Below are 6,436 nucleotides of genomic sequence, written 5' to 3'. Positions count from 1 at the left end.
AATATAAGTGAGACAGTGCAGAGTGCAGTAATAATTGAGACAGGATCTTGTGTAATACGAACCAGCCTAGTGTAGTGATAAGAGAGACCGGATCCAGTGTAAGAAAACTGATACAGGGTCTAGTGGAGCTTCACATAATTCAGGGCTCTTTGTAATTTAAACTGACGCAGTGTCTGGTGAATTAAATACAGGCAAAGGTACGAGATTAATAAAAACAGAGACATGGACAAGTACAGCAATAAGAGAGTAATGGTTTAGGGCAATAACAACAGGAACGTGAAAGTATGATATGAATGGAGGCATGTATTGGTGCAGCATCACCTGAGACAGGGTCCAGTTTGATAGACACGTGGCAGGTTCTACTGGAGTACTAGCTGAGACAGAGTCTTGTGAAATGTAACTAAAAACATGTTCTAGTTTTCTATGACCAGAGACAAGCTCTAGTGCAGTGCCAACTGGGGCATGGCTTATTGTAACTTTAGCCAAGGCCTGCTTCAGTGCAGTCATGACTGAGATAGTGCCAACGGTATGGTGCCCTATTCCAGTACAGAAACAACTGAGAGATGACCTTCGCTAATATGATCAGAGACATGTCCTAGTGTAATAGAAATATAAACGGCGCCTAATTTAATATGAACAGAGACAGTGCCAAGTGCACTAATACATGAGACAGCGCCTGCTTGATGTATGCAATCACGGTTTCACTGCCACCCACTGGTCAAACTTTGCTATTGCAGGTGTTGTGAAAATGTCGATTCAATTTACTGTTTCTGAGATCAATGGTTAAAATCAGAAATAATGGAAAACGTAGCCGGCAGGATTTGAACCTGCGTGGGGTAACCCCAATGGATTTCAAATCCATCGCCTTAACCACTCGGCCACGACTACATACCTGGACAGTGAAATATATATATTTCATATATGAAATCATAGAATAGTTACATAAGAGAAAGAGGGTCTTCTTCCTGCCCTGTCACTGCCACAACACAACCTTTTCCCCATAACCCTGCAATTTATATTGTCCCTCCTCGTTCTCCCTCACAAACTGGGAATGAAAGGGTGAGAATGAGAGAGGAAGAGAAGTGATGGGTTTTGTAGATCCCAGGGGAAAGAGACTCCGGGAACAGTTCATTGTGACAGTTCACACAGCAACAAGAAAACAACATTCCCTGAGGAGGGCCAGCAGTGGGAGCGTGTTTAGTTCAAACACAGAAGACTTGTTCAGCCAATAACAGCATCGAGTGTCTTAGACATGAACATGAAGTGAGGTGAAATAGTGGAATAGCTTCTTTACCCAGAGAGTGGTGGGAATGTGGAACCCGTTGCCACAGGGAGTGGTTGAAATGAATAGTACAGATACATTTAAGAGGAAACTAGGCAAAAATTTAAGGGAGAAGGGAATAAATAGTTACAATTGTAGATATAAATTAAGAAAGATTGGAGGAGGCTTCGTGGATCATAAACCCCGGAGCGGACTGGTTGGACCAAATTCCCATTTCTGTTTCGTCCACCCTGTGAGAATAATACCAGATTCTGCCGCCTCTCCACATGATTGAAACAGCTTATCCCTGACACTGTTCATGTGAATACTGCCTGTATCCTCTCAAAAGACTTGATATCTTTCCCAAAGTGTGAACACAATATTTCAGCTGAGGTTCAATAAATGATTTACAAAGATTCAGCACCATCAGTTTGCTTTTGAACTCCAAGCCTCCATTAATGAAGCCAAGGACCACATGAGCTATTTTTAAAGAAAGCAGAGAGATCAGCTTGTCCTGCTACCTTCGAAGATTTGTGTACATACAGCCCCACGTCACTCTATCCCTCTACTCAGTTCCCCGCCTTACAACCTTTCACAGCCCGTGTGTGTTTTTTTCCTTCACCTCCTCGTTCCGAACACTGTCCATAAGCCTTGCAGAATGGCTCGTCCACTCCAATTTTGCCATTTCCTCGCTTCAGACCAGCTTCACCAGGGATAACCTTGTCCTACAAAATGGTGCGTTTACTTGGAACAGGAAGGGCTTGTTCAATGGCAATTGTTCAGCCAATGAGGACAACCGTTTCTGGGAGCTGGAACACGAAATCGACAGCGAGGTGAAATAGTCCCACAAGCTGCTCCTGTGTAAACTTCAACTTCCAAAACCCACCAACCTCATCACTGCGGCTCCTGTGAAACTGACAAGGGAACACGCGGCAGACATTCATCACTGAAAGTAACTGAGACACATCCAATTCAAAACACTGTCATGTCGCATCTGTTTCTGCTACTGTCACTGCCTCTCCTCCAGCTCCCTCTGCCCATCCAGCTCCCAGGTCAATTAGCTGCTTGATGCAGACACAGTCAGTTCATGAACCGAAGCATTCCCTGGAAATCAGGGACAGAGAATGGAAGTCCCAAAGCTTCCGGAAGGGATGGGTTCACAGATGACAGTACAAAGATAAAACAGGATCTCTCTTCCTGGCTCTCCCACATATTGATTACATGAAAAGGACACGAGGGCAATCCACTGTCTGTTTAAATGTTGCTCAGTGAAAGTTTCTATCATCCTCCGCTGTGTAACATTCGGGCACTGAGTCAACAAGCAGTCTGCACTCAAAAATAAACACAGGAAGTGACAATCATATCTTGCAACATTAAAACCTGTTAATTTCCCTGTACCATTTACCACGAAGGTACATAACAAAAGTGAACAAATTTTGCGCTGGGAAAAATGTGTTCTTCCCTCGGTGAACTAAACCACACTGACACACACAGAAGAGCACAGACAGACATATACACCGAGAGGGACAGAGGCCTAAAGAGAGACAAACACCCTTGTCACTAACTTGGCTCAGTTTTCTTCCATTTCTGGCGATTTGGTGAATACTTTCAGATGAATGGAAATGAAAAAGCGCGCAAGTGAAGCGGGAAAATAACACGGGAGTATTTGGAAGCTTCTGATTTCATTTCACCAGCAATTAGCTGTCGAGACAACCAAAAGGACAAACAGGGAAGCAGCGCAGTTGGCAGGAGTCGAACCTGCGTGGGGAAACCACAATGGATCTCAAATCCATCGCCTTAACCACTCGGCCAGGACTACTAAAGGAGCGTGAATGTTTTTGAGCTAAAATTGCAGAATGGTTCCAGTGGATAAAGCTGGCACTTGGCCCCATCCACTTCTGGTCACCCTGCAATTTTTATCGTCTCTCCTCGTTCTTCCTACCAAAATAAAGCACCGCAGGCGTCAGCTGCCCCGAGCGCATCCCAATGGATTTTCGAAAAAGACAAACTACTTGAAATTTCGATCGCAGTGGGATTTGAACCCACGCTTCATAAGACACTAAAACCCGCGTTTCATAAAACGCTACAACCGAATTTCAGGGCCTTCGGCCGCTCGGACACACACCGACAGAGCAAACAGAAGCACCGTAACCATCGCCTAGAGTGGTATCAGTGCTGAATTAGACCATAACAAATAGGAGGAGGAATGGAACCATTTTGCCCCTGGAGCCCCTCATAATATCACAGAATGAAAGCTAATGTTACACCACAGATAGAGGCCATTCGGCCGGGGTCATTGGAACATAGGATTTAGCAGTAGCAGGAGGCCATTCGGCCCTTTGCGACTTCTCCACCATTCAATAAGCTCATGGCTGATCAAGTTGTGGTCTCAACGCCACCTTTTTTTTTGCCCCAAACCCCCATAACCCCTTCTTGATCAAAAAGCTGTCAAATTCTGCCTTGAATAAATTCAGTGACCCAACCTCCACTGCCTTCTGGGGAAAATAATTCCACAGACTAACGGCCCACGGCGGGAGAAAAAATCTCCTCATCCGTCTTACTCTTCTGGAAACTAACTGACCTGGTCCCACTCCCCCGCCTTTTCCCCGGAGACCTGCATTTTCTGTCCAATTCTCTTTTGAAATCCTCGATTGTATCTGCCTCCCTCACACTCTCAGGTCGTGCATTCCAGATCCTAACCACTCGCTGAGTAACAGAGAAACCCCTTTAAAACTGTACACTTTATGTGATGTTGCCTCTCCTCATTCTTCCGACCAACAGGAAACACTTCACTCTCCCTTAGAGTGAATTTCAGGTACGTTTTAAGAGTTTACACGAGGAATTCCTGTGCATTGAGACAGTTCACACAGCGGTAAGAAATAATGTTTTCCCTGACTGGGAATTGAACCTGGGCTGCGAGCGATGAAAGCACCAAACCCTCTACACGAAACTCTCCGACTTCCAGTGAAGCCGAGGGCAGTTTTTGCTCAGAAACCAGCGGCTGTGAAATGAACAAAGTGGGATGGAGAGAGACTCAGTTTGAGCGGTGACACTGCCGGAGGAATGGGGAGCTGGGGATCACACATGAAAACAGCAAAGCTTTAAAAACAGGCGGCGCCCAGCGGGGGGCTCGAACCCACGATCCTGAGATTAAGTGTCTCATGCTCTCCCGACTGAGCTAGCTGAGCATTCACACTGCTGGCTTCCTATGCAAAAATTCAGAGAGATAAATATTGTTTTCCACCTGGAGCCTCAGCTTGTTCTGAATTTCAAAGTGTGGAAGGTAATCGAGCGACAGAAGCCCCAAGGTTGCAATACATTCCTCTCAATCACCAATAACATCATTCACATCTTCCACTTCTTAGCTGCACCTCCTTCCAAACATTGCAAACTCCACTTGCATCGTTCATATTGATATTGTTCTCTTGGACATTTTAACATGAAGCTGCACAACTAATGTGAGTTAAGTTTGTGATGATGAATGTGTGTTTGCCCCTCGGGGAACTGAACCACATTGACACACACAGAGGAACGCACACAGACACATACACCGAGAGTGACAGATGCCGAAGGAGAGACAGACACTCAGAAAGCAAGGATGTCACCAACTTGGCCAATTATTGTTCCATTTCAGACTGGAAATGTAGTGAATATTTGCAGATGAACAGGACTAAGAAACACGGGGGTGTTTGGGTGGTTTTGTTTTACATTTGACGGGTAATTTAATCTACAGACAGTTTGTGTCAATCAGGAATGAAAAGAAGGGGATTTGGCAGGATTCGAACAACGTCGAAAAACGCATCAAAAACTCGGCCAGAACAATTGGGTAAAGGCTGCATGTTGTTTGTTTAAAATAATAGAATGAATACAGGGAGTTCCAGTGAGAGAAGGTCTTCCAGTCCGTGTCATTGTCCCACCTTTTCCCAGTCACCCTGGGATTTACACTCTCTCCTCATTCTTCCAACTGAAATACTGCACAGATCAGCTGCTCCTTCACCGCACGGAGAATTATTTGGAAGCGCCTCAAATAACAAAGCACCAGAAAGTTTGGTAGCAGTGGGAGTAAAGCCCAAATCACCAGAGAGATTGAAACCTGAACCAGCAGCTGAGTCAGCTCGGCCTCACTACTACATTCAGATTAGACACAAACATTGTCTTCACCAACATTGACACTGAATTAGAATATAAAAAATTATTATCAGGAATTGGCCATTCGGCCCCTCGAGCATCCTCAGCTACTTAATAAGATCATATGAAAACTTCAATCATCATCCAGTTTGTAACATTCGGAAGTTTAGTTGCTGAACAGCCTCCACTCAAAGAAAAAAGAGAAATGTCCTGTTAACGGATTTCTTTTTAAATGTTTGCTGATATGAAGTCATAGATCTGACATGGATAATGCTTGGGTGGTAAAAATAGGAAACTGAACCACATTGACACACAGAAAATCACAAATATGCACGTTGTTAAGATTTGAAATTGTGAATATTTTCACACTGTCTTTCAATGTGCAGAAAGTGGAGCTGTGATCAGCTTATAGCTCAGAAGATGTACAGCAAGAATGTATAAAACAGGCTGATGCTCACAGTGACTGTTTAGAATCGGTGAGCTGCATCTAACGATTGAGACCATTTAAATATCGTTCAATGAGTCCGGTCCCAAATTCAGTGCTAGAAATGATAAGAAAGCTCGCTGAATTTGCCTATTGTCTTGAAGTAAAAGCATCCCATGGAAGATAAGAAAGTTCATCTTAACCGCGGTGTTAGGAAACATAAAATGTCAGAAAGTTACAGCAAAGAAAGAGGCCATTCGGCCCTGTGTGCTGCTTTCAATGAACAGTGTGATTGGTTGATCTGAATACTCAAAGATATTCGTCATTTCGGAAGAATGGGCAAAAAGGGAAACGAGGTGGTGTCGCGTTGATTATAAGGAACAAGATCGGTGCATTAGTGAGAGAGGATCTTAGATTGAAGAATCAAGATGTAGAATCAGTTTCGGTGGAGCGAAGGAACAATAAGAGGCCGCAAACAGGAGTTGTTTATAGGCCACCAAACTGTAGAGGGAATGTTGGGCATGGGATAAATCAGGAAATTAGAGCTGCATGTGACATGGGTAATACAGGAATAATATTCTGCCTCGCACCACCAGCTCTATAGTCAGTGCTTTGTAACCTAT

The 6,436-nt window shown here is 44.2% G+C and overlaps 2 non-coding genes across 2 annotated transcripts; both read right to left on the bottom strand.

Moving 5' to 3' along the window:
* Positions 1-806: 806 nt before the first annotated feature.
* Positions 807-888, bottom strand: trnas-uga (transfer RNA serine (anticodon UGA)). Its single transcript has one exon. It is a non-coding gene; the product is annotated as a tRNA-Ser (tRNA).
* A 3,488-nt stretch (positions 889-4,376) lies between these two features.
* On the bottom strand, positions 4,377-4,449 carry trnak-cuu (transfer RNA lysine (anticodon CUU)). The gene has a single exon. It is a non-coding gene; the product is annotated as a tRNA-Lys (tRNA).
* Positions 4,450-6,436: the final 1,987 nt, after the last annotated feature.

This window comes from Cetorhinus maximus, unplaced genomic scaffold (assembly GCF_964194155.1).
Source record: "Cetorhinus maximus unplaced genomic scaffold, sCetMax3.hap1.1 HAP1_SCAFFOLD_487, whole genome shotgun sequence".
Taxonomy (NCBI): Eukaryota; Metazoa; Chordata; class Chondrichthyes; order Lamniformes; family Cetorhinidae; genus Cetorhinus; species Cetorhinus maximus.
Note: the sequence above shows the minus strand (reverse complement) of the source record. Positions and strands in the feature narration are given on the sequence as shown.